This window comes from Maniola jurtina, chromosome 18, assembly GCF_905333055.1.
Source record: "Maniola jurtina chromosome 18, ilManJurt1.1, whole genome shotgun sequence".
NCBI classification, from domain to species: Eukaryota; Metazoa; Arthropoda; class Insecta; order Lepidoptera; family Nymphalidae; genus Maniola; species Maniola jurtina.
Window position 1 is genome coordinate 1,166,272 of NC_060046.1, and position 27,510 is coordinate 1,193,781.

At 35.8% G+C, this 27,510-nt stretch overlaps 1 protein-coding gene and 2 long non-coding RNA genes across 6 annotated transcripts in view; 1 reads left to right on the forward strand and 2 right to left on the reverse strand.

Annotated features, from left to right (window-relative positions):
* Positions 1-27,510, forward strand: part of LOC123874534 — a 275,616-nt gene that overhangs the window by 241,027 nt on the left and 7,079 nt on the right. The gene's annotated exons all lie outside the window — the stretch shown is intronic.
* Positions 4,198-27,510, reverse strand: part of LOC123874538 — a 35,229-nt gene continuing 11,916 nt past the window's right edge. Inside the window, exons 3-4 of the long non-coding RNA XR_006797945.1 lie at positions 21,670-21,720; positions 4,198-4,237 (exon numbers count right to left, since the gene is read on the reverse strand). This is a non-coding gene — a long non-coding RNA (uncharacterized LOC123874538). The remainder of the gene's footprint in view (positions 4,238-21,669; positions 21,721-27,510) is intronic.
* Positions 5,540-15,130, reverse strand: LOC123874539. The gene is made up of 3 exons (XR_006797946.1): positions 15,101-15,130; positions 12,262-12,265; positions 5,540-5,576 (listed from the first exon to the last, which is right to left on the reverse strand). It is a non-coding gene; the product is annotated as an uncharacterized LOC123874539 (long non-coding RNA).

The window sequence follows — 27,510 nt, forward strand, 5'->3', positions numbered from 1 at the left end:
CTTACAATGTTTGTTGGAACCCTTATCGAGTGTCAACAGGAAATCGATCCCACCAGTACCAACCGCAAGGTGTTGGGCAAATGTTTTACATGACCCATTGAGCCCCAGTTGTTTGTCGAAGGTTTTACCAAATATTGGGACGACACGGTCCCCTTTGAATCGCGGGAAGCGGCTCTGTCAACAGTTTGTTTTGGGTCAACTTGGGGTAAACATGACCCATTCATGCTTTTTGGTATTGTAAGGGTTAAGTGCTAAATTGGTTGAATAGGTGGTGCTTATTGGGGATACAGACATGGTGGTATTTTGGACCCTCAGCCCGGCTAGCACGGGCAGTAGATAAAAATTATATCCCCCGATTATATCCACTGATTTCTATGACATCAGAGGATATAAACGGGGGATATAATTTTTATCTACTGCCCATGCTAGCCGGGCTGTTATCTTCTAAAAAAAGTGATTATTGATATAAGATATCAGCTTCCTATTCAGCACCCGGATTCGATCCTGGGCACGCATCACTGTTTTCGGAGTTATGAGTTTTAAGCAATTAAATATCAGTAGGCTATGCCTGTGACTTTGCCCGCGTGGATTTCATCAATTTCAAACCCTTTTGGGGTCCTTTCTTAGCGAATGTCTACGCAGCCCGATCCTTCCAGTGGTGTGAGCTGTGTGCGTATAGATTAGTCATTCAGTCTGCTTTTTCCTATAAATCCATACTATCGATCAATACTTACTAATATTATACTTAATGCGAAAGTGTGTCTTGTCTGTCTGGTAGCTTTTCACGGCCCAACAGTTTAACCGATTTTGATGAACTTTAGTACAGAGATAGCTTGCATACCCGAAATTGATATAGGTAACTTTTGTCCCGGAAAACCAAAGAGTTCCCACGGGAATTTTAATAAACCTAAATCCACGCGGATAAATAAAGGAAAACATCGTGAGGAAACCTACAAGTTTCGGAGATCTCCTACTCTTAAAGCTAAGTGAAGTTTGTCATTGAAGGTTTAGGCCTTAGTTTGGGCTGAGGGTCTGTGAATAAGCCCTTAATCCCATCGTACTGCATATAAATTATTTAGTACCGGATTAAGCATATGAGATATGACACATTTTTGTTTACCCATCCTGACAGCTAAATTAATTCAGTCCTTCTTGTCTGGACTTATGAAAAATAAAGGACTTCAAAGCTTAGTGCTTGATCCGTATAAAGGAACCGCTCAGTCCTCATTGCCTTGGACGGATTGCAATGTCTTATAAATCAATTTCAATATTCTGCAGTGGCGATAATATTCTCTTATAAGTGGTGTTGACTTTTTATACCCTTTCTGTTAAGTTATCTATTTCAATTGCTTTCTACAACCCTTTGTCACCGTATAAGAGAAACGCATTACTTTTTTTGTAAAAATTTGATTTTGGAGTAAAACTGTTGATCCCGCTATGTCCTCGTATTTCAGTTTATATTAATTGTGATAATATATGTTAGTACTTACTCATATTATAATTTTCTTTAATTCTAAATAGGCTATGTTACTTCGTATAGACATGTATGTATGTAAATAGAGTGAACTTGAGTGTGGGAACTCGCAGTTTGATTCTGAATCGATAAGTAATAAAATAATATGTCCAGGTGAAGGGTGACGTTAAATCGGGTGAAATCAAAGAAAAATAGGCGATTCATAAACTACCTAGCGTCAAATGTTGCACATTTTGACGCCTACCAGTGACGACGAAGCTATAAGACGTCAATGACGCTAGTGACGTCGACATTTTGTTATAAGTTCCTATGATTATAGAATATAGATGCGTAGGTACCAACAATGTCTACCCGGATTTTCTTTCTTTGATGAACATTGTCTCTTAAAACATTGTTACTTACCGTATTGATTGTAAGCGATTAAGGCCAACAAGTATAATATTTACCTGTAGACTTGTCGCTTTCACTCATTAGTTAATTACCGTGGCTAGCGAGAGTCGGCGTCAGATATTAGTGGAAATATATTGTAATAAAGATATCTCGAGTAATGTTGCGTTGGGGACATTATTCAATGTTCAGTACTTAAGCCCTGATGTACGTTTATTGATTCATAGAGCAACTTTGGGACAGGGTTGGCACCTGACACTTCTTTTTTAAATATTTTTTTTCGATACAAGTTAGGCTTTTACTGCGATCTCACCTGGTGGCAAGTGATTGAAGACTAAGATGAAAGAGGTCTAACTTGGAAGGGGCATGGCAGTTTTATTAAATCCATACCTCTTATCAGTTGAACGCTGAACCGCCCGGCCTGGCCGTACCGCTTTGCCGAATTTCCAGTATAAATCAGTAGATGACCACACTTGGACATCGGAACTTTGTAGAAACTTCTTGTCTCTTGTAGATATTTCTTGTCTCTTGTCTACAATAATATTATAGAGACGTAAAATTTGTAAGTTCGTTTGTAGTAACTAATCTCAGGAACTACTGAACCGATTTTGAAAATTCTTTCACCAGAAGAAAAGCTACATTATTCCTGAGTGACAAAAAAATTAGAGATCCCTACAAAAATTGTAATAAGCTACTCGTGCGAAGCTGGGGCGGGTCTCTAGTATTCAATAAAGCAAAAATGTTTATAATTTCCGCCGAGTGACAACCCTGGGCGTGGCGGTAAGGAAATGAGATAAAGGGCATATATTCTCGATTAATCCCGATACACATAACTCAGTGTCGTCGGACAATGTTTGGATATTTAATAGATGACTCACATTGTTCAAATCTTCGTAAGGTAAGTATTTAATAACTAAAAGCTATGATTGACTTCAGAAATCGCTCAAAAACTAAGACTTATAATAATGACAATTATTTGACGACTGCCTGGTGCAGTGGTAAGCGCTGTGGTCTTATTAGTGGGAGGTCCCGGGTTCGATTCCCGGCAGGGTTTGGAATTTTATAATTTCTAAATCACTGGTCTGGTCTAGTGGGAGGCTTCGGCCGTGGCCAGTTACCACCCTTTATACCGCCCCAGATTTAGCTAGATAAAGGGGTATCCATCCAGGGTTTAGTCAAATCTGCCATACCCCTTCCAGTTTAGCCCTCTTCCAACTTAGAATGGATCATCACTTACCACCAGGTGAGATTGCAGTCTAGGATTCACTGGTATCTGAATAAAAAAAGACCATTAGGCTGACTTTACACGAACAGTTCGAGCAGTTAGCCAGTGAGTACTCGGACCGCTCGAGCAGTCATTGAACAGATTAAAGCTGCCAATGATAACTGCTGCTGACCGCCCGGAGCAGTCGCAACTGCTCAAGCGGTTTCATGTAGAGGTATGTATAAAATAGAAGACTATGTCACTATGCAGTCGCAGCTTGAAGCAGTCAGTCCTGACTGCTTCAAGTTGCCAGTGTAAGGCCAGCCCAAGATTCATTGATAGAAATAGAAATAATTCTACCACTGGCACTGGCAATGACCTCCCTACCGAGAAGAAACTCGGCGATCCCAATAAATAAATAAAATTAATTAGCCAGACTCATAAAATTAAGCTGCGGTGTATTAGAAGAAGGCTTAATGATTTTAACAATTAATCAATACATTTAGTCATTTGATTCCTAGAAACACCTAAATTAACTACTCAGCATATTTTGACGTATACCTAAGTATGAATAAGTTACTATTGAATTTCATAATAATAAAGTAGATAGGTGCAATTTGGAAATTGGGTGGGTTCATATTATTAATTAGCCTGTTTTGACTTCTGTCGCGTTGAAACCGATTAGCAGTTTGGGTTTAAAAACCCCGAGATGGACTCCCAAACGAACCATTGTAACATGGTACAAGTTATGCCATTTTGAAATTCACCATCTTGGTTTTTTTTTTTTGGAAAGCTATATATAGAAATAAAACTACTTACGTGAAAATTTCAACTCTCTATTAATTACCACAGTTTTGTACATAGTACAATTACTGTGCTATTACGGGTCACTCATGAGATACAGCCCGCTGACATACAGACGGACTGACTGATAGGGGGAAAAACAAAAAGTCGAGGCTTAGAGGTCACTGCAGTCACGCGTCAATGTTGCGTACAGCTATGAAACGCCTAAGTTTCCTTAATTTCACGTCACGCATAGCCTAATATTTGACAGATAGTCGACTCAGGATTTTAAACCGATAATTCACTCACTCTAGTTCACTCTGAGATATAGGTCTCTAGTAGGGATGTTCACACGCCGCGGTCTTGCGCCGCCTTAACCCAGCGGCTCCCTGCAACTCGTTTGTATCTATCCACCTTTTTTTTTTTTATCGCTGGGAAATGCTTTTACGCATCCCTCCCGGAAGCAGAGCTGATCACGCTGCTTCCGGGGGGGTAGGTATGTGGGACTCGCTGGCAACCAGAATACCCACTAAAACCCAGCGGGGCCGTCTGCGTCATGACGAGACGACACAGGAACGCAGTTTGCATACCACTGTGCCGTCTCAACGATACCGCCACATTACTGGACATCCCTATTCCACCTAGTGGAAGGTCTGCCAACACTACACTTTCCGATGCAAGGTCATTTTCAGCATCTAGAGAACCTATACGAATTACGAACTTCAAAGCGATTGAAGGTAATTACTGAGTCGAGTTTAGCGGGGAAATAAACTTCACATTTGTATTTTACGTGCCATTGTTTCCACAGACCATAACTGGGCATTAACACCAGCGCACAATAGAAATGAGTCGACTGAGAAATTGAAATTATGCTCGTTTTCCTAAAAACATTTTCCTTAACGCGTGAATGTTAAAAATGCAACATACCTACAGCGCAGCGTCCTCATTTTTAACCCCCGACCCAAAAAGAGGGGTGTTATAAGTTTGACGTGTGTATCTGTGTATCTGTGTATCTGTGTGTCTGTGTATCTGTGTATCTGTGTATCTGTGTATCTGTGTATCTGTCTGTGGCATCGTAGCGCCTAAACGAATGAACCGATTTTAATTTAGTTTTTTTTGTTTGAAAGGTGGCTTGATCGAGAGTGTTCTTAGCTATAATCTAAAAAAATTGGTTCAGCCGTTTAAGAGTTATCAGCTCTTTTCTAGTTATCTTGTAGAAAAGAAGGTTAGATAACCGTTAGGTTCATAATATTATGTCAATTGACAAATGTCAAGCTGTCAAGATGGACGTTGCCTAAATACATAATTATTTATTTGAAAATGATGTTTTGGAAAACTCAGATACTTTGGATCGTCGGGGGTGTTATAAATTTTTAATTTACACTTGTTTTACCACAAGACCATATTTCTAAATAATGTCATATTTTGTAAGCCTAATAAGTACCTAATGGGTAAAACGTCGGTCTGCTATTTAGCAGTCCGATTGATTGCTATTCAGCGGCTCGATTGCGGTAGATGACAGCTACAATGTTACGATTGCAATCACCTCTGGTTGGTTGACGCTTGTTCACTTTTGGCTATAATGCATTGTTGCAACAAGAAAAGCATAAATTCAGCCAGTCACAAATTGCGATTGTAATAGTGATTCATGCAGGTATTTCGGAATCGACCTGCAGGGGATTGAAGTGAAGTGAAGTCTATCAATCTGCACTTGATCGGCGTGGTGGACTAAGACCTAAACCCTTATCGGTTATCATTCTGAGAGGAGACTCGTCTTCAATATTAGGCGGGCGAGGGATTTAGATGTTTATAATGATGATGAATAATATTTAAAAAAAGATTCTGACGAATTGAAAACTTCCTCATTTTTGAAGTTGGTTAGAAATATGCGCTAGATGTCGGAAAACAATATTTTAACTAACTTCAAAAACATCACAATATTTCGACTCTACCAAATAATTTGGTTATCCAAAGTCAAAGTCGGGTTCCTTTGTAACTCACCCGTAGCATGCTACACTCTTTTACATTGCGTCTGCGCATGTTTGACGTACAATTATCCACGCGGCTCGGATACGTCTATCAGGATCTTCAAGTTAATAACTTCGCGAGGATAAGATGACGTCAAATTCATTTCGGTTACCGTGTGCTTTGATACATTGTGAAAGTTAATGGACAGCTTATTAAGTACTGACCAGTTTCATCGCCATCATGATCAACCAATCGCCGGCCCACTACGGAGCACAGGTCTCCTTTTAGATCGAGAAGGGTTAGGCCATCCACCACGCTGACCAAGTGCGGATTGGCAGACTTCACACATATTTGATGATACTATGGAGAACTCTCCGGCATGCAGGTTTCCTCACTTGGTTTCCTTCACCGTTAAGCAGTTAGTTATATTTAACGCACATAACTCCGAAAAGTTAGAGGTGCGTGCACGGAATCAAACCCCTGACCTCTAGGAGGCGGACGACTTAACCACTAGGCTATCATCGCTTAATTAATCAAGTAATAACATAAAAGTCACTAAAATCTTTAAAGGTTCATTAAAGTAACCAATTTATATAATACTTTGAACCTTTCGTTTGCTGTTTGCAAAGTCAACGTCGCCATAATATTCGCCGAGTTAATTTACAACACAAATAAATCATTTACCACGACCAATATTGTATAATATGACGTCAATCATAAAATGACAATGCAATGAACATCAAAATAAATCACACCCACTGTTCGCAGATTATTATCTGCATCATAGTACTATTCAGCAACTTATTACATTACATTACATGTATATTGATTGGTTTAAGATTCCAAGACGGCCAGACGGTACTTATTTTCTGGAAAACAAAATGTGTGGGATAGAGTAGTGTTAGTGTGTATTTTTAACGTAAGCATTTCTGCTACCGCGGCGAAGCGCCGGCCACAAAGGCCGCGTATGCGTCGCGTAAGCGTAGACGTAGCGCGTACCATTGCGTAGTAATGTATGGAACTGTATGAGACATGGCATACCGCTTGCGTGGCGTGAACGTTCGCGTAGACGTAATTGCGTGCAGTTATATCTACGGATTCACGGGCGTCACAAGCAAGTGTCACGTGTACGTGCGTGTCAATCGGCTTTAAAATATATCAGTTACTAAAGGTATGTAAAAAACATTACTCATTTTTCTTACCTTTTTGAGTGGTGTTTTTATGTATGCTTCCTGAAAAAAAAAAAAATATCTTTATTTACACTTAACATTGCCTTAAAATAAACAACGATAACAACTGCGTTAGTTAGGTACAAACTGTGTTGCAGTTGTTAACGCCCACCTCCAGATTAACAAAATTAGGTACTAAAGACAAGAAAAATAAATAAATATATATATATATATATATATATGTAACAATCTTAAAAATCAATCAATATTGTGTTAAGTTAAAATGCATGTGTGTGTGTGTGTGTGTGTGTGTGTGTGTGTGTGTGTGTGTGTGTGTGTGTGTGTGTGTGTTTGTTTGTATGTGCATGCGAGTGTGAATGGATTATTTCAAAGTTACGATGTCTTCCGTGTAAGAGAGTGATTTAAGCCATTGAGATATAAGTATTTTACAGGTTCGTTGATTAGCAGAGTAGATATTTAAGTGATAATTTACATTGTTGTATATTATTGGGCTAGCATAGCAAAAATGTTTACTTGCTAGTTCAGTTCTGCAAGATTTGATCTGGCATACCTTATCGGATCTTCTTTTACGATGGTCTAACGTAGGATCATAGTGCATTTGTTTGTGTTTGCGTAAATCATAAATCGTTATATAAAAATAACGATTCAGAATATAAGTTAAATTAAATAATAAGTATGTTAATTTTTGTGAGCTTTTAAGTGTCCGACGGGAAGTGTCTTGCAGTATTCAATATTAATTACTAAACATAATTTTGTGAAACTTACATTAAAATCAACACTTAAAAATAGTGAATAATGTTTCTACGTAGAAACCTTTAGCAGCAGATATCTATAAATTGACAGTCGTTGGCGCTAGTAGGAAAATTACGTACGATAAAAGTACATATTAACACTACTCTATCCCACATATTTTGTTTCTCCGCAAATAAGTAAGGTCTGGCGTTCCTAGGATTTTGCTCTATCTGCATCATAGTACTATCCGGCATCGTGTTACATTATTATATTATGTATATTAGCTAGATATAATTAAGTGACCATCGAGTACAACAATGGCTAAAGGCGTGGGATTACCATAAGCCGTTTTATTGTCATTGCCACTGACAGTATATTGATTTATATTAGTGACCTCTTTCATACTACTAAGTTGATTTGTTCGTGTGTATTTGATTTGTTTTATTGTTGTTTACAAGCAAAGGCTTCCGTCAGAACCTTCCACACTACTTCATTCCCTCTAGAATTATGTAATTTTTAGGGCTTCATACCTCAAAAGAAAACAAGTGTAAATTAAAAATTTATAACACCCCCGACAAGTGAAGGTTACAGTAACTAGAAAAGAGCTGATAACTTTCAAACGGCTGGACGGATTTTCTTAGATTATAGCTAAGAACACTCTCGATCAAGCCACCTTTCAAACAAAAAAAAATTAAAATCTGTTCATTAGTTTAGCAGCTACGAGGCCACAGACAGATACACAGATACACAGGTCAAACTTATAACACCCCTCTTTTTGGGTTGGGGGTTAAAAAGGAACCCTTATTGGATCATTTCGTTGTCTGTCTGTCGATACTTACCTATTCGTGGGTGCATAAAAGATAAAGTTCAAAGAATTGATGTAGCAGAAGCAAGCTCAGAGCAATTCATCTATGGAAGCAGGCACTTGTCGTAATGGAGTGCGGAAAGCGTTGGCACAGCACTTCTACACTTCAGATTACACATGAAAGGCGGCTTTAAATCATTGTATTCTATCAAATTGCTTCGAGCACTTTTAGCTTTGTAATGTTTCTTTTGTATAAAGATGTCTGGTTCACTTACTATCCATTTTTTCCAAGAATATTTAATACCAATGGCACAAATCATGAAAGTTAGAGAACTTTTAAGAAAACTTCGGGGCACCGACGTCAATATCAGTACATTTGATGTAGGTAGCCCTAAAGTAGCCCTATTTTTCTTTGATTTTACATCACCATAGCCTAATAAATAAATAAATAAAAAAAGATTCAGGATCAAATCGAGAGTTCCCTCACTCTTGTTCACTCGCAATAAAATTTTGGGTAAGGTCTGACGAAATCACAAACACAATCTTTATGATAAATTATTATACTTTTATTTCATATTTAAATTTATTAACTTTTACATTTGTGTCAAATAAATGTTGTTCCTCTTACGTTAGTATATTTCCGAATGTCGTCGTTTTAAAACCACTCTTACAGGTAACCTCTCCACGTTTATTAGCCACTCCCCTTTTTATCTTATCGTTATCGGCCAATCCAAATTGTACAATGAATAAACTTAGTGACTAATATACAAATCATCAAGCTCGTTTAACAAATCATCTAAGTAATAAAGATGTTTTCATCTTATATATTGATTACAAATATTATCCTTTATTATGCTACAATTCATCAACTAAAAACTATAAGAATTTTATATACAGTACGTTTATCGATCAGATGTTGAACAACTTCAGCCAATCAATGACGCCTTCTAATATGATGTTATGATTTGTTATGATTTGAGTGGCGCCAACTATCTAATCAGTAACTTCTATACGTTTATAGATAATTAAGATGGGCCAAGCTTACAGCTCGGCCATCCTGTTTTAAGCGAGTCTCATCGCTTTTAAAAAAAAAAATTAAAACTTAAGTAACATGTAAACTTCACAACCAAAATGACAAAGACTTAGTTCAACAAAACAAAAAAAAATTAAGATAGTAATTAATTAAATTAATATTCTTGCTAACCTTAACTAGAAGGAATATACAGTTTTATTGATACATTGGTATTGATTATGATTGCAACTTAATTTTAGAGCACTCGCAGCAACCCTTTCCATCCGATATAATTAGAAAATAGCAGATAAACTCAATTCAATTCCAAACTATTTACCCTCGCAACTTTACCTGCCAGTCTACAGTAGCACTCAAATTTAGCCTTTAATCTAAAATTCATTTTTCTGTTCTCTTCCGCTAATATTAAAATAAAAAGATGCAGACACTCTAAATTTATAAATAATTTTTCAAAAATCATAAAGATATCAAAAATTGCGAGACCAGTAGCAACTAAAGGAGGCCTCCATTTAATCAAAGAAGGTAGGTACATGCATAAAGTCCGAAGTATCAATTATAACTCACAAGCCAATATTTTACAGGAACACTCAATAGAGATTTGGGGATGAGCATGTAAAACTAATTACTAAAAACTACTTTAAAGGGTTTCAAGTATCTCAAAATAAATTGTTAAAAGTTCTGTTCCAACTAGACTCTCCTTCCCACTAAAGAATTATATAAGAAAACTGATGAACTATATTATATAAGTCAATTATACAAATTCAAAATATGTCTATTTGTTAGGAAAATACTATTAAAGTCCGTACATACACGCATCACTTTAAAGCTAAATCTCATAAATATGGTACACAAAACGAACATACCTATTATGCTACAATTACATAAAGCTAGGACTAATTATGGTATGTAAACTACCTAGCTCTACTACATAATGTACTTGCCGAAACTCATACTGGAGGAAAAATCTTTTACAAAGTTTAAAGTTTAATCAAACAGTGTCAAACACCATAGATATCTTAGCTAGATGTAGGTATAGTTTGTTAACGAATATAACGTGTTTTGACTTTTTATATTATTGTATAGTCACCATACCTTTAAAGATTATGTTTTCTTCTATATTTATATTTAGAATCGGGAGCGATTCTTAATATGAATATGTGTAAGTGAACTTCTTGTCCTTTTGATAAAATAAACTCTCTAAACTTAAAGTTAATCGCCGCCAGTTCTCGATTTAAATCACAAAACATTTTCATACACTTTCAACGCAATAGTTTTACGCACATATTTTCTTCTTCCCTTCTTATTGGAAAATCGCGGATTCCGAGCCTTGGCGCGTCTCTCTTCTACCGGGATACATATATGATTGTCCTTATTTCCCTCCAGATCCAAATTTTTAATGACCCTTATCCTAGGGTCTTTTCCCTCCAGATCCAAATTTTTAATGACCCTTATCCTAGGGTCCACCTCCTTCCTCCTATAGGACTTTTTGTCCATAGCCCGTAACCTCGGGGCTTTTCCATCCTTTCCTTCCTTGGGACTTTGTGTCCCTGACCCATACCTAGTTTTGGGTCTTCCTTTCCCTCATTTGTTCATTTCCAACATCCTTGGATCCTGCAAACATAAAACACTTTGAGTAGACCGTTCATTTAATTTTGTTTCATAAGCATCCATCATAATACAATCCGACCTAAGAGAAGTAATTTTACTTGGTAACCTAGAAAACCTATTATCATTATTATAATTTAGTTTTCTCCAGTTCCGTACCCCTCGAAGGGTGCCTACGAGACCCTATTTTCTAAACCTCTGCTCTCCGTCCGTCTGTCCGTCTGCACGTGCGTCACGGCCCGAACCGCGAACGGCGTATCGTGAACCGTGATAGATAGAGAGTTGAAAGGAACGTGATTACGGATGTATGAAAATCCTATGCCTGGTTGCTTCCAATTCAAACTTTTTCTTTTAATGCAGATTACGCTTCCCATATTTCTTACAATTACCTATTGTTTTTTTTTTCTAGCAAAATCCACATTCTGAAGTACTAATGGACAATGTTAAACAAACGCCAGGGTACAGTAGTTGCGTCACTTGTGCCTCTTAACCATATAATATCTACATGCAAAAAGAATCTTTGATTTATAATTTCACATGATACTTATATATTTTATTTTAGCCATAATATGCACCATATGGCGTACTTTGTCGTTTCGAGTAACATAAGCAGAACTACCAAATTCGACCCTGGGAACGACACAGTCGCGACTCGCCGCCGAATGATACCTATTAGTTTATCATTAATTCCTTTTCATAGAGAAAAGCGATATCAACATAATAGCAGGAAAAAAATTAAATAAATATTCCGTTCGATACATCTCTATTCTCTACGACATCAAAATCTCTATCACAAGCTGATCGATCATAAAGATTAGAAGAAAGTAGGTACCTTATACATTATTTTATATGTTAACCGTAATGACCCGCATCTGTTCGATTTCCCTTTATTCGTTTCGTAAAAGATTCATCCTCGTACGTCCATCATCATCATCATCGTCATCTACATCGTCATCATCATAAGGTCACTGTTGAACATAAACCTTCCCTAGTAAGCACCACACGTACTGTCCTCAGCCTTCCTCATTCAACCCCTGGTTCCTATTGATACAAACCACTAAACCCCCCCCATCAAATGTGTACCTATCTACATCCATCCATCATACCCAAATGCCGTGCTGGTTGATGTGATGAGCGACAAAGTGTTAACCTCTTCAATACGTCATGGAACTGTAGGAATAGCCATGGAAGACCTCCAAACCGAACGTTGATATTTTGTGTAAGTGGTCCCACGAGTCAAAAAAAATATTCTTGTCCATAAAGGAACAAGCCACGATATAGATTCTTCTATCGGAACTTAAATATTCCAATCACTGCATGTATTCCAACTAATCAGTTTGCTACTGTATATTTGAAGTTGATAATAAATAAAAATGTTAGCTTAATTAAATTCCTATGATAATTCGATTTTTGGTGCATCAACCAGCTTCGCCTATTATGTAAAATTAAATATATATATTTTTTTTTAAATTACCGGCTGTACATTTTAAACTAACCTAAGCAAAATATACTTTCTTACTAATAACTTAATCTTAAAAATTTTCAAGAGGATCCTTCCGCCTCAAATTAACTCAATGATAAAAATGAACAGGAAACTTTAAATGTTGTAAAATCCAGCCAATGCTTCGTACCTTGCCTTATTAATCCAATAGGTACTTCTTTGGATTTTGTCAAAACAAAATACTTTTACTTGTTGAGTGTATAATAAATAAATAATGTAATAAATCAATTAACTGTTAAAGCTAATAACTTTTACAGAAAGCGAACCTCATGATATCTCTTATGAGTTTTAAGCGTAAAATTACCACGCCGAAAACAAAACATGAGCTGACAGTATTCTTATTTGATATACGTAATCTAGTAATACTATATCTATCTACATAATTCGTAAATATGTATGTATAGTTTGTAAGTTACTATTTCACTTTATGCTGTTTCAATGCTTTAAGTTATTATTTTTATCTTTGTCTCATTTTTTTAGTTTAGCCTCATTCTATTTTTAAACTTACTATTTCGCTATAATATTTACAAGTAACCTCATCGAAGACTACACGGTCTTCTGATAACCCAACAAGCATTTATCCAACAGCTATCGCTTTCACCCGAACGGAGGTTCCCTGAAATATACTGAGATAACAATACCTAGTCGACACATGGATGTACAAGAGCGGCGACAAGCTATGACCTCCTCTAGTCATAACTATATCTTTATGATTGTAACATTTCAAACAGTGAAAGTATGTATAAACGATTTCGTCCATAGGACATGCGCTCTAAAGAATGTTAATATAATTATCAGCAACTAAAAGCTTGAAGAAACTAATAGGTACAACTTGTCTTTGAAGTATGAAAATATGCACATTTATCAAGTATACCAGTCCATCAAACATTAAAGTACGCATTTATAAAATGATAACTCACTTATTAATCAAGATAACTACCTGTTTATCAAACCTACCCTACCAAATATAAATAACTACTCACCAAATGTAATACTTTATAACTTAAGTAAAAATATGAAACAAATGTGCATCAACCACATACATACACTCTTCAAATTCATCCATTTATCAAAATGTTATATAATATAACCATTCACCAAATCCATTATATACTTAGTTCATTAAATAGTTTAGTCAAACTTTACTCCACTTGCCACGATTGCAAATTTTCCAAAATAATCAGCCGCAAACATTGCAGCTCATCTCACTTGATAATGCATCCCTCCCTCAGAAAAACAGGCATTAGGAATGTCTTTCCAAGACGCGCGAGAGACAGCCACCGTGGCTTTTCGCGAGATTTAATCCAAATTGAACTAATGCCTAAATAAATGATTTAATTAGAGGGCGATTGCTTTTGCAACCTCTAACCGTCCAATCAAACACCGAAAGTATTCAATAATCCGAGACGTAAATAAAAACCCGTCAGAACACCGTATTTATAAAAACAGAGACAAGAAAAAGATTCCTCCTCGCAATAGATCGCGTGACATCCAACAAGTGAATTATCGACTTTATTACACAACTTATCCTCAACATGTTTTACATCATTTCCTACAATTGAAATCTTTCTATTTTAAATACCCTAACTACAACTTCATAATCCAACCAAAAATCAAACTAGATTTATCCCTCGGTCCCACATCTTTAATGCTTTTTTTTTCTGTTTGGGTAACTAAAACAAAAAAAAATATATACTCATGTTATAAAACGTTGTCAAAGCTTTCCTGAACGCGCTAAATAAGCAAAAACATAAAATCAGGCGAAATGCCAGACCAGCCGAAAACCCTTCAATGCTTAATCATCCTAAAAAAAAAATTATGATCAATATTCATATTATTATCATGAGATACTACCGGCGCTCCTAAGCGAAATTTATAAGGCACCGCATTTCGATTTTATCAAATAGACTGATCAATTTCGAGAGCACAACAAACGTGGTTTCCTGAGAGTTTTGTTAACTAAATGCATATCGAAACTGAACTATCGCGAAGCGAGTCAAGCGAGCGTGAATTTTTTTTAAAATATATTTCTGGGATAATGTAATGCCACAAACGCGAGCGTAGTGCAAAGATATTTGCCTAAAATTTCTTGCGTACAACAAAGAAAATAGTATTTTGGTAGTAGGTACTTATTATCGCGCCCTGCCCTAAGGGCAGTACTGTAGGTATATTACCATTAAAAAAAAACTTACTCTAATTTTAATAGAACATTTGCCAGGAATTTAACCCGCCAAGCGATGTTATTCCAATAAAAACAAAATCATATTGCATTTAAATGCGGCAGTACACAGTTAATTGCGTGAATACAGGTAAAAAAAAAACCCCGCTGCCCATATACTATACCTACCTACTACTCGTAGTACTCAAATTATTGTGCCAGTATTAAAAGTAAATTAGCTGTTATCTAGCGTGGTAGACTACGGCCTAAACCCTTCTCATTCTGTGAGGAGACACTTGTTGCTCAGTAGTGGGCCGGCCATGGGTTGTTCATGGTGAGCTGTTATCAGCAAAGTTATGTTTGAAACTCAAACATTACGCGTTTCAAGTGGTAAAAATAGATAAATGAAAACATTTCTCTTCACTTTTGTAAAAAAAAACACTTATTTATGCACCCCGTATTTAAAACTATCTGACTACCTACCTACCATAATTTTAAATTTAGTTAAAGAATAACCAGATAAGATAAACCTACTTTTACACCCATTTTAGGATTTATATTTCTCAAAATGCTCAATTTATTAACCCTGGTCACTATTACTTTATTACAACGGATCACCTTCATTTTTATCAATTAACATTTTATATCCCCAATCACTCAGTAACCATTACAAGTAGAGGCGGATTATTTCACTGGCAGGCGTAAAACGAAAAGCTATTTCATGTAACTTTTTCTACCTTATCCCAAAGCGGTTTACAAAAAATAATAATTTCACAAAACAACATTCAAGATGCCCAATGAGTGCTGTGTGATAATATCGCGTCACTGTGTGCTAGAAAAAGGAAAACATCTATCTATACAATGAATGCAGCAAACGATTGAACCTAAATCCAGAAATTCACCTTCCGTAAAACAAAACCACTAGGTATGTGAAAATAAATCCCTATCGTAACTCTTAACCAAACTAATTCGGCACACGATTACAAGTGTGAAGATTGAAATACCACGTTCCGTGAGATATTCACCTGTGAAATCATTTAATGAGAAATAAAACCCCGGCAGGACATAGTAGATACATCCTGAAAACTATTTAAAAGTAACAATAACGCCCATCATTAAGTAAACCACACTTTTTATATTGTTTAACACTATGTTCACTATCTATTCCATTGTACCCACGATACAGGATAACCTAGTGCGGGTACCACCAGAAACAGGAAAATTGTACAAGACTGTATTTTGTAAATAAACATTTTTCATTTTTCATTGTAAAATAAGCCTTCTAAATACCTCAATGTTATTTAAACCACAATTTGAAGGTCGATCGCATTTGTATAACCAATATACAAGATGAATTATAAACATGTGGGTAATTCTAGGTATCATAACGTTATATAATTTCCATTCCAACTCGGAGCAAAGCTTTTTAACAAAATGATAACTAAATGTAGAACAAACAAAACGAAAACCCACACAAATAAAAATAAAAAAAAAATTACCATTAATAGCTATCAATAAAAATAAAATCATGGAAAGATCCTACCCGTTTATCCAGAAATCCTTTGATGCCATGACTAGGTACTTTGATATATTGAGGCCCAAATATTGGCCTTGTGCTCCAAAATGTCTGTGGTCTACTAGACCTCCACTTCTTTCTCGTTCCTCTGTATATTTCCACTTGTTTCTCTGAGTCGTGAGCGTGACAAGAAAATATTATATTTTCTTGATATCCCACTTCTGACCTTTTGGGTAAGGTCTGACGAAATCACAAACACAATCTTTATGATAAATTATTATACTTTTATTTCATATTTAAATTTATTAACTTTTACATTTGTGTCAAATAAATGTTGTTCCTCTTACGTTAGTATATTTCCGAATGTCGTCGTTTTAAAACCACTCTTACAGGTAACCTCTCCACGTTTATTAGCCACTCCCCTTTTTATCTTATCGTTATCGGCCAATCCAAATTGTACAATGAATAAACTTAGTGACTAATATACAAATCATCAAGCTCGTTTAACAAATCATCTAAGTAATAAAGATGTTTTCATCTTATATATTGATTACAAATATTATCCTTTATTATGCTACAATTCATCAACTAAAAACTATAAGAATTTTATATACAGTACGTTTATCGATCAGATGTTGAACAACTTCAGCCAATCAATGACGCCTTCTAATATGATGTTATGATTTGTTATGATTTGAGTGGCGCCAACTATCTAATCAGTAACTTCTATACGTTTATAGATAATTAAGATGGGCCAAGCTTACAAAAAGTATATAATACTTAGTATAAAGACGCGATTGAATGCTATGGGCAGCCTTTGTTATACAGACTGTACTATAGGTAAGAAATATTATGTTTAATGGAAGGTGTTTTCCAATAACAGAACGCGAAAAACTATAATACTTCTAGATATGATAGAACTATAACGTGCCATAACTTTAATAGTACAGCAAGTTATTGCATATTGTTTTTTTGTTGTGCATTGTATTTTAGATCCACTAGACTTCGGACATTATCCAATATCAGGCCCTACTTTACTGGCAATAACCTAGTTAACACAACTATTAATATAATTGTTATTATCTACGCAAGTGCTTAATTCGTATTAAATTACTCGGCGAGACGGCTAGGACAATAGTCGTAATAAATTAATTAATGTTATTATCTTTATAACATAACTAGCTGATGCCCGCAGCTTCGCCCGCGTGGATTGGTCAGATCCCCTGCAGCATCAGGATTGAGGAGTTGGAATCCAAATTTTTTATGAAACAATGTCACAAAGTTCCTCTATCGATTAAAAAAAAAATTACACAAATCGGTTCAGAAATCTCAGAGATTTCGGTGTACATAGGTAGAAAAACACAACTCCCTTTTTGAAAGTCGGTTAAAAACGTAGCCTATGTTACACCCTGGTCAATCCTCTACTTGTCTGTGAAAATCCCGTCAAAATCGGTTCAGCCGTTCCAAAGATTAGCCTTTTCAAACAGACAGACAGACAGACAGACAGACAAAAATTTTAAAAACGTGTGATTCAGTTAAGGTATTGTTCAAATAACCCTATGAGCTTAATATGAGGTAGTTATTTCGAAATTACAGACAGACACTCCAATTTTATTTATTAGTATAGATTAAATATACGCATTTATGATGAGACGTGAAACGCAATCTTATCTTCTATGATTGATTTTGTCTTGTTTGTTTTGTTTTGGGAATTGTGGGAATTACTACGTAAGCATTTGTTTTATACAAACAAAATTACTTACAAGTAGTGATATAAAGTCCCATCTTATTTTTATTATACGAGTAGGTATCTTATTACTCATCATACACGACGCAATTGCATTTTTTTTTTCTAACTTCATAAGTCCTTCCCTTACTTCAATCTCTTACTTCTAATCTTGTTTACAATACGCTAGCAAATGGATCCTGACTTTGAACTAATTTTGCTCGTCAACTCAGAAACAAAAAAACTGCAATTTTATCTGCTAGATACTCAAATGATAGAAAAGCGTGGATTTTTGACTCGCTCCAGCAATGCAGGGGGCTGCAATTGCTTGTACAGTATGGCATAACATTATTTTAAATTGAACACTTGAAAAGAACAACCGTCGAGTTTCTCGCTGGTTGTTCTCGATAGGAACAGCATTTCGAACCAGTGGTTCATTTGACGATTAAAAAGCACTTAAAAGAGTTTTACTTAGATATTTGAATAAAAAATATTTTTATTTACTTATGTATATAATGGGAATCACTCACGATAGTCTAAACACTAAAATACGTAAGATACAAAATAATCTAAGCCTCGTGTGAGTCCGTGTCATTAGTGGAAACGGTACGGATATCAATCACCGGGCAGCACCGAGCGGCGCCGGGTGACATGTCAATTAAACTGACAATGGCTCGCGAACAATATTCAATTATCAGACAACAATCGGTACCAAGTTCAAGTGCGATAGTGTGTGTTAGTCGAACGGATATGTTGTAGAACGCATACAAGTACCTAAAGGTTTACCACATCAGGTAGTCTTTATGAGGAGTTTATTCGTAATGTACTCAACATGAACGTAGTATGGCTGATCATTTGTATACTAACCAATGAAATTTTGTTTCAAATTCAAACTGTGGAATCAACTCCCATCGGCGGTGTTCCCACTAGATTGCAAGATAGGGTTATGCAAGGGGCGGAGCAACAATTTCCTGAAAAGCCGGCAACGCATCGGCGGTACCTCTGGTGCTACAAATATTCACGGGCGGTGATAATCACTTAACATCAGGTGACCCACCTGCTCGTTTCGCTATTTTTTTTTAAAAAAAAAAAGTTAGAAAAATACGTTCTAGAAACTGATTACCTAAATATCTGTAGTTTTCTTATTTTAGAAATCACACGGTCTCAAGAATAGTTACGAAAATCTTGCAAACCACGTAGAACGTGTCTGGAGAAATTATATCGAGATAAATTGTATAAAAATTGTATCGAGTCTGATTGAAATGAGAACCAAACTACGTTTGTATGGAGAGCTCGTGACATAGAGACCGCAGTTCAAACTTAAAATAAATTGAAAACGTGAGTATCTTATGCAATACCAGTATCAACGGTATGCAAATAATTGAAGGTAGCATAGAGATAAAGTAAATTGGCTCACAATAAATGCACATAAACGTCTGACGACTTCATTAGTGGCGGGTGATTGAGTGGGATAACACCAGCGTTGGACGGTGTAGTGTATGGTTCATTTAGGACCAGTCTGTCAAAACGATTGCAGTACGCCATACGCACAGACAGACAGACAACAAAGTGATCCGATAAGGGTTCCATTTTTCCTTTAGAGGTACGGTAGCCTAAATACGTACCTAAGTAGGTATAAGTACCCACCCAGGTACTTATTACTAAAGACGTCTTAAACCACTAAGTATTAGGTTTTCTTGACAGACACGACAGACGCACAGACAGACAGACAGATAAGTGATTCTCTAAAGGTTCCATTTTTCCTTTAGAGGTACGGAAGCCAATAGGTAATAGCAGAGCGAACTAGTAATGGTGACAATGTAGATTTATTAACTTAGTTTTGCAATTTATACTAATACTAGGTGCCCGCGACTTCGTACGCGTGGATTTAGGTTTTTTGAAATCCCCTGGGAACTTTCATTTTCCGGGGGGCTAAAATTGCCTACGTCAGTTTCCGGGATGCCTGCCAAATTTCATGATTCTAGGTCAACGTGAAGTACCCTATAGGTTTTCTTGACAGACACGACAAACGTACAGACAGACAGACAGACAGACAACGAAGTGATCCTATTAGGGTTCCTTTTTTCCTTTTGAAGTACGAAACCCTAAAAAGTAAGATAATAAATAGAAGTTCAACACGAGTTTATAGAAAAATATTTCATACATCATTTCCTAATTCCTATGCATTCACCCACTCATAACTTTCTTGATCAAAGCACCCACAGATAAGGGAATAACCTATTTACACCATATAAATCGCTATTATATGTACCCGACCAAACAGACTATAAAACCACCGTTTATCCGTATTAAAGTTTTATTCTCCCATTTTAATGGTGAGATAAACCCCAGGTTTATATGGTGAAGGGATACCACTTGATTTACGAGCCACTAAGCGTTACTTGATAGACTGTTGTTATTGACCCTATGTTCCTTCGATAAATAAATAAACTAGATAGTCAGTCAACGAAGGAATCCTTAAAAAAAAAACTTATTTTAGTTTCTTCTTAGGGACTTCTTCGCTGATCTTTTGTTCTATTCTTAACCATTCTACACTATTTTTTTAAAAATTCAGATACAAGTTATCCGTTGACTGCAATCTCACTTGGTGTTAAGTGACGATGCAGTCTAAGATGGAAGCGGGCCAACTTGGAAGGGGTATGGCAGTTTTTATTAAGCCCATACCTCTTTGGTTTCTACACGGCATATTACCGGAATCGAACGCTAAATCGCTTGGCAACACGGCTTTGCCGGTAGGGTGGTAACTAGCCACGGCCGAAGCCTCCCACCAGACCAGACCAGAAATTTAGAAATTGCAGCACTTGCCACTGCGCCATGAAGGTCGTCAAAAAATCTGTAGTAGGTAATTTTCATTACGTCACTAGTTAAGTAATATTCAAGTTTTTATCATTTTCTGTATGAGCTCATTTGTTACTTCTAAGTTCTAACAAATCATTCACCATATCAATGGACATAAAAATTTAACAGCGTGTTTACGGGCGATTAACGAAATCTTAATCTTTAACCAATCAATTTCTTTCTCAAACTTCAATTCGTCAGGCCTTTATCGGTAAAGTGTTTTAGATGTGTTCGTTTTAATACTTTCCCATAAATGAACTATCAAATGGATTGCATACCTAATGAAAAGAATATCTTAAACACATAATAAAGTTAGGTTTATCTACCTATAGTTAAATTTTATTCTCCTTATCTCCCTTGGACCTCTTGGATTTTCCGGAATGAAAGTAGCCTCTGTCCGTCGCTGGGATGCAAGCTATCTATCTATTTTGAAAAAATAAATGAATAAATACCTAAATAAAATAAATAAAATCTTTGTACCAAGTTGCGTCAAAATCGGTTAAAAGGATGGGCATTTAAAGATCCCGTTGGAACCAGTGATTTTACGGGATAATTTGCCTGAGGTGCAAGCTAACTCGGTGGTAATGTGGTTTTCACCAAACTTCGTCAAAATTGATAAGTCAGATGGGCCGTGAAAAGGTAGCAGACAGACAGACACACTTTCTCATGTATAATATTCATTATTATCATTATCATCAACCACACGCCACGACGGTGAATCTGGCGGCTACCTGCGATTCGCTTGATTTCGTCCGTCCATCTAGTGGGAGGTCTTCAAACGCCTCAAAACTTTTGGGACCCTAACGTCTGTCGGTTTTTCGAACTTTGTGTACCTATTATATTAGTATGGATTAATTTATTTAAAGTAAAGAAATACAAGTGTAAATTAAAAATTTATAACACCCCCGACGATCCAAAGTATCTGAGTTTTCAAAACATCATTTTCAAATAAATAATTATGTATTTAGGCAACGTCCATCTTGACAGCTTGACATTTGTCTATTGACATAATATTATGAACCTAACGGTTATCTAACCTTCTTTTCTACAAGAAAACTAGAAAAGAGCTGATAACTCTTAAACGGCTGAACCAATTTTTTTAGATTATAGCTAAGAACACTCGATCAAGCCACTTTTCAAACAAAAAAAACTAAATTAAAATCGGTTCATTCGTTTAGGCGCTACGATGCCACAGACAGATACACAGATACACAGAAACACAGATACACAGATACACAGACACACAGATACACAGATACACACGTCAAACTTATAACACCCCTCTTTTTGGGTCGGGGGTTAAAAACTACAACTTTCAACACATGAGTCAAGAATACATCGAGATGTTATTAATATGGACCGGACGATATCCCGTCGGCCGATGATTAAAAAAATGGAGGTTCAAGCCGTGCATTCAAATGTTTGATTAAAATGTACGTGTGAACTCTGAATTATTTAGGTCACCTGTCCACTGAACGCGACCGCGATGCGACGCGGTTATAATTATTTGGTTATTTATGACCTGGTGTTTGTTGACGTCTATCAAATCAACACGTTATAATTTATTTCATATTTTTAAACTAGCTAATTAGCGTTCCAGTATGAAGGAAATTGATAGTCAAATAAAATTGAAAGTAGGAAATATAATACATTTTGCTCATCGTAACAACGTTTTATAGGTTTTGAATATAACATAAAACTTATCTCAATTATCTTTATTGAAGGAAGGCATTATAATGGGGCATTATTTTTTATGTATCTGTTAATATTATGAATTACTAGCCGATGCCCGCGACTTCCGGGATAAAAAGTAGCCTATGTGCTAATCCAGGATATTATCTATCTCCATTCTAAATTTCAGCCAAATCCGTCCAGTAGTTTTTGCGTGAAGGAGTAACAAACATACACACACACACACACACACACACACACACACACTCACACACACACTCACACACATACAAACTTTCGCCTTTATAATATTAGTGTGATTATTCTCATAATTTTGTATTTTCCTGTAGTACTACTTTAATCGTATGATTTAGGTTCAATCTAATAGGTTACCTAATACTCAAGCAGTTGTACTCTCAGGTATAATTGAAGTTTGAATTAGTATATTTAAATATTTTTTAGTTTTCACTACAATCAATAATAAATAATATGATACGAAAAACTCAATACAATAACAGTTATTCCTTAATACGGAACCCTAAAAATCGCATTGCAGTCGTGTCTAGGTAATCTTATTCACATCGCCAATAGTGGTCAACTGGGCTTATCCTGAATGGGAAATGGGAATGGTGGCGGAAAGTTAACATAGAAAAGAAACCTAAGGCTGGAGTCCTATTGACTGTTACCGCCTGGGCGATCGCTATTTTTCAGCTGTTTGATTTTTAGCATATTTGACGGATATTCCAGCGATTTGGAATGCAGATTCTACTGAGAAGAGCTGGCAAGAAACTCAGCAAATTCAGAAGAATAAATAAATTCATTTTGAATTCATTTTAGAATTAAAACAATGTGCGCCCAGCCTAATAAAACAGGTGTGATGTTGACGAACCCCGATGCTACACAAATGTCTGATGCGTATCTACATCGTGAATATTCATATTGAATATACTATTTATGTATGAATTTTAAGCAACCAATGTTTGATGATATTATGAATATTGATGAAGCAAAGGAAAATCGATATCCATAATCCAATACTATCGATTTCAAATAAATTATAATTTTAATGACACCTACCTATAATAATACATTCATATATCCATATATATAATAATAAATGCGAAAGTGTGTCTATCTGTTATCTTTTCACGGTCCATCCACTTTAGAGATTTTGATGAATTTTCGTGCAGCTTGCATCTAGGATAAGGACATACTTTTATACCAAAAATTTCTTATTCTTAAAAAAAAAATGAAAAAATCGGAAACAAAGTTATGGGAACTCTTAGGTTTACTGGAAAATCTAAATCACGGATGAAGTCGTCTGCATTAGCTAGTGTTATTATAGAATTAAAATAAATTGTGACTTTAATAATATCTACCTAATTAAGTTATAAATTAATTTAAATACAAATAGCTAATAAATTAATGTTTAACTATCGATTCGTGCCCGTTTACGTATTGGATCAAAACATGTGGAAAGAAAAGAAATCGACATAATTAAAGGGCTGACATCCCTACATCATTATTGGACATAGGGAAAGTCTTATTTTTTAACCGACTTCAAAAAAAGGAGGAGGTTCTCAATTCGTCGGAATCTTTTTTTTTTAATGTATGTTCACCGATTACTCAAAGACCCCTGAACCGATTTGGAAATATTTTTTTTGTTTGAAAGGGTATACTGTAAAGGTGGTCCCATATAAATTTGATGAAGATCTGATGAATATCTTCGGAGATGGAGAACAGAACTCCTCAATGGATAAGAGCAAATTGCTCGCGACCAGTGTAATAGCTTAGTAAACAGTAGGGTTTTAACTGGGCATAGCATATTATATAGCACAGTGGGGCCACTAAAAATTGTGAAATAAAAAATTTTCAAAAGAAAAATAAACCCGACTTCAAAAACCACAAGCACTAAAAAGTTATAAATAATTCTTGTTGTAATGTACCTAGGTATGAAGTCGGGCGAGCTTCACATTTGGATTTCTAATTTTGTTTTATTATGCTCGCTCGACTTCCTACCTAGGTACATTACACGTGTAACTAAACAAAAATTATTTATTACTTATTAGTGCTTGTGGTTTTTGAAGTCGGTTTTATTTTTCTTTTGAAAATTTTTTTGCAGTATAAATCGGCTTGTGTATTATGTCGCACGAAAATGTCGAAAACCGGGATTTGATAACCCGTTGAATGATTTGATGAACCGTTATCCTGCCAGATATTAAAATAGCAAACAACTTGATCATTTCACTAAATAAATCTAGTGATTTGATCATATCTCTAAAACTAAGTGATATGATACAATACTGAGCATAGTTTAGTGACTAGTAAAACACCTGATTATATATTATATTACCCATAGATAATATTACACAATAGAACCTAGGTCGGGCACATAAATATTTATTTTCTGGCCTAACAAATCCCGATTTTCAACATTTTCCTGCGACATATATACAAACAGTGCAGGGTGAAATTTTTAAGCGAGCAAAAATAAAAAGAATTACTAATAACGGTAAAAATGGCGATATTAATTTGATTCAAAAATAAGTCGCCAATCGCAGGTCCAGTGTACATGTGTTAGTAGAGATCAGTGATCTGACATGTCTGTCAAAGTACGCTCTATGAGACCTCAAAAGTTATGTAAGACTCAAAAGTTTACCTTTGACAGCTTTAACTAAACCTGACCGATTATATAGCTTTTTAACAACGTTTTAAACGTGCTATTAATTTTACTGTCACTTTACAGTTGATTATTTTAATGAGCTTTGATTTTATATCTTTTTTACGGTGGGTTTTGATGAAGTATCAAGACAAAATCAGTAGCATTATAATATTATGTAGCGATTATTATTATTTAAAACATGCAAAAATAGTGTGTCGTGTTTTTCGGGTTTCGTACCTCAAAAGGAACCCTAATCAATTCGTTGTCTTTCTGTCGATCGACAGGCGGACAGACCTGTCAAGGAAACCTATAGGGTAATTCCCGTTCACATAGAATCACGTTTGGCAGGTAGGTAGGTCTTATAGTACAAGTAAATTAACAAATCCGAAAACCGTGAATTTGTGGTTATATCATACAAAAAAAATTAAAATGTGTTCACGAAAAATTTAGTTCACTAAATCACATCATATACCTACGCAGACCGTTATTAACTTGCAGAGTGTTAGGTATATCTTGCACGATGGTACGGTTTTTTAATATTGAAAGAGAAAAAATGCAGTAGGCACTTATTGTACCTCAAATTCAAATTCAAATTATTTTTATTCAATTAAACTTTTACAAGTGCTTTTGAATCGTCAAAATAATCTACCACTGGTTCGGAAGCTGTTCCTACCGAGAAGAACCAGTAAGAAACTCGGCGGTTGCTCTTTTCAAATGTACAATTTACAATAATATGCCATACTGTATTGACCTACTATATGACTTTAGTACACAGTCAGTGTTAAGTGGTAGTTTAGTACTATTAAGCTATATGTATTTTATCTCTTTATTTGACATGAAATCACACATAGATTTTACGTTTCTTGAGCGAGAAAAAGTCGATAGCTAATCGCTACCTCGTCGGCGCGGTAGGATAAGTGCCCTAAGGCTTAAAATAATTTACTTCCTATTTAGTCTATTATCAAAAGATATTCTCATACTTTTATATCGTAACTCGGTGTCAGTCTATAGTTGATACAATTGGTGTTATGTTAGTGATGATCATAAAAGCGCAGTAAAACTTGGGATAATATTATTATAATAAGCAGTTAATGCTAGATTTGTGCCGTATAGTGGGTTAACACTCTTCCGCCTCCCATTTAACCCATAAAGGTAGTTTCACACCGGCCGAGGCAAGGGGTGCGAGAATTGAAAGTATGGCTTTTCAATTCTTGCCCCACCCAACTTTGGTGTGAAAGGTGCGCGAGGATTACGTGCGAGGCGAGGATTAAATTTTTTGTTTATTTGTTAATTATTCGTTATTATTAGTATTACATTATTATTATATTTTTTAAAAGAATATTAGGCATTTGAATCATGACTAACATTCCCCTTTCCCCTCCAACTAAGCGTAAAGCTTGTGCTAGGAGTGGGTACGACAATAGTGCAATGGGTGGGGTTTGAAACGCCGATCTTTCGGATTTCAGTCCTCTCCTGTAACCGTTGAGCTATTGAGGCTTTAACGTTATTTGAAAAAGTACTATAAAAAACAGTAATGACATCAGTGGCTGCTACGAAAAAAAAATGACTCCACTGCTTCACAAAGTTACTCAACCCCTTTGAGATGTGCTTTCGGTGAAAATCTCGTACGTTGTCGAATAGCCACACGTCTCGCTTCGCCGCAACGCGTACGGTGTGTAATCACCTGCGAGATTTCAATTCTCGTACATCGAATCCACTCCTTCCCTCGCTGATGTGATACCACCTTAAGTGAACATAATATTCGGATTAAGCTTATAACAAAACGACGTTTGAATTAACCTCTAAGTGCAAGTTAATTTAAACACCATTATAATGAGACACTAACGATGTTATAAAATGAAAATATAACAACTTTCAATTAAGAGCTAAGTAGATACTCCTGTCCATATAAGTACATAGTAGTTACCTACATTTAATTCAGTCATTTGGAGCTCAGAAAGGATTGTAGGATATTTGCTGTAGTTTAAATCACTACATATTAACTGTTTTCATCGGGAAATGAGTCGGAACGAAATAATTATTATCGTCAGAAAACTTTTTTTTGGCGCCATATTTCCAATATGAAAACAAAATGAAAACTCTACAAGAGCACGTTGAAATTTATAAAACCACCAATTTTCTCGGAAAACTTTCCAGGTAAGGATGTTAGCTGAGGGAGTCAAGGTTAGTTGGACGTTAGTATAGGAGTGTTAAATAGGGAGTTCTCTCTTGCACAGTT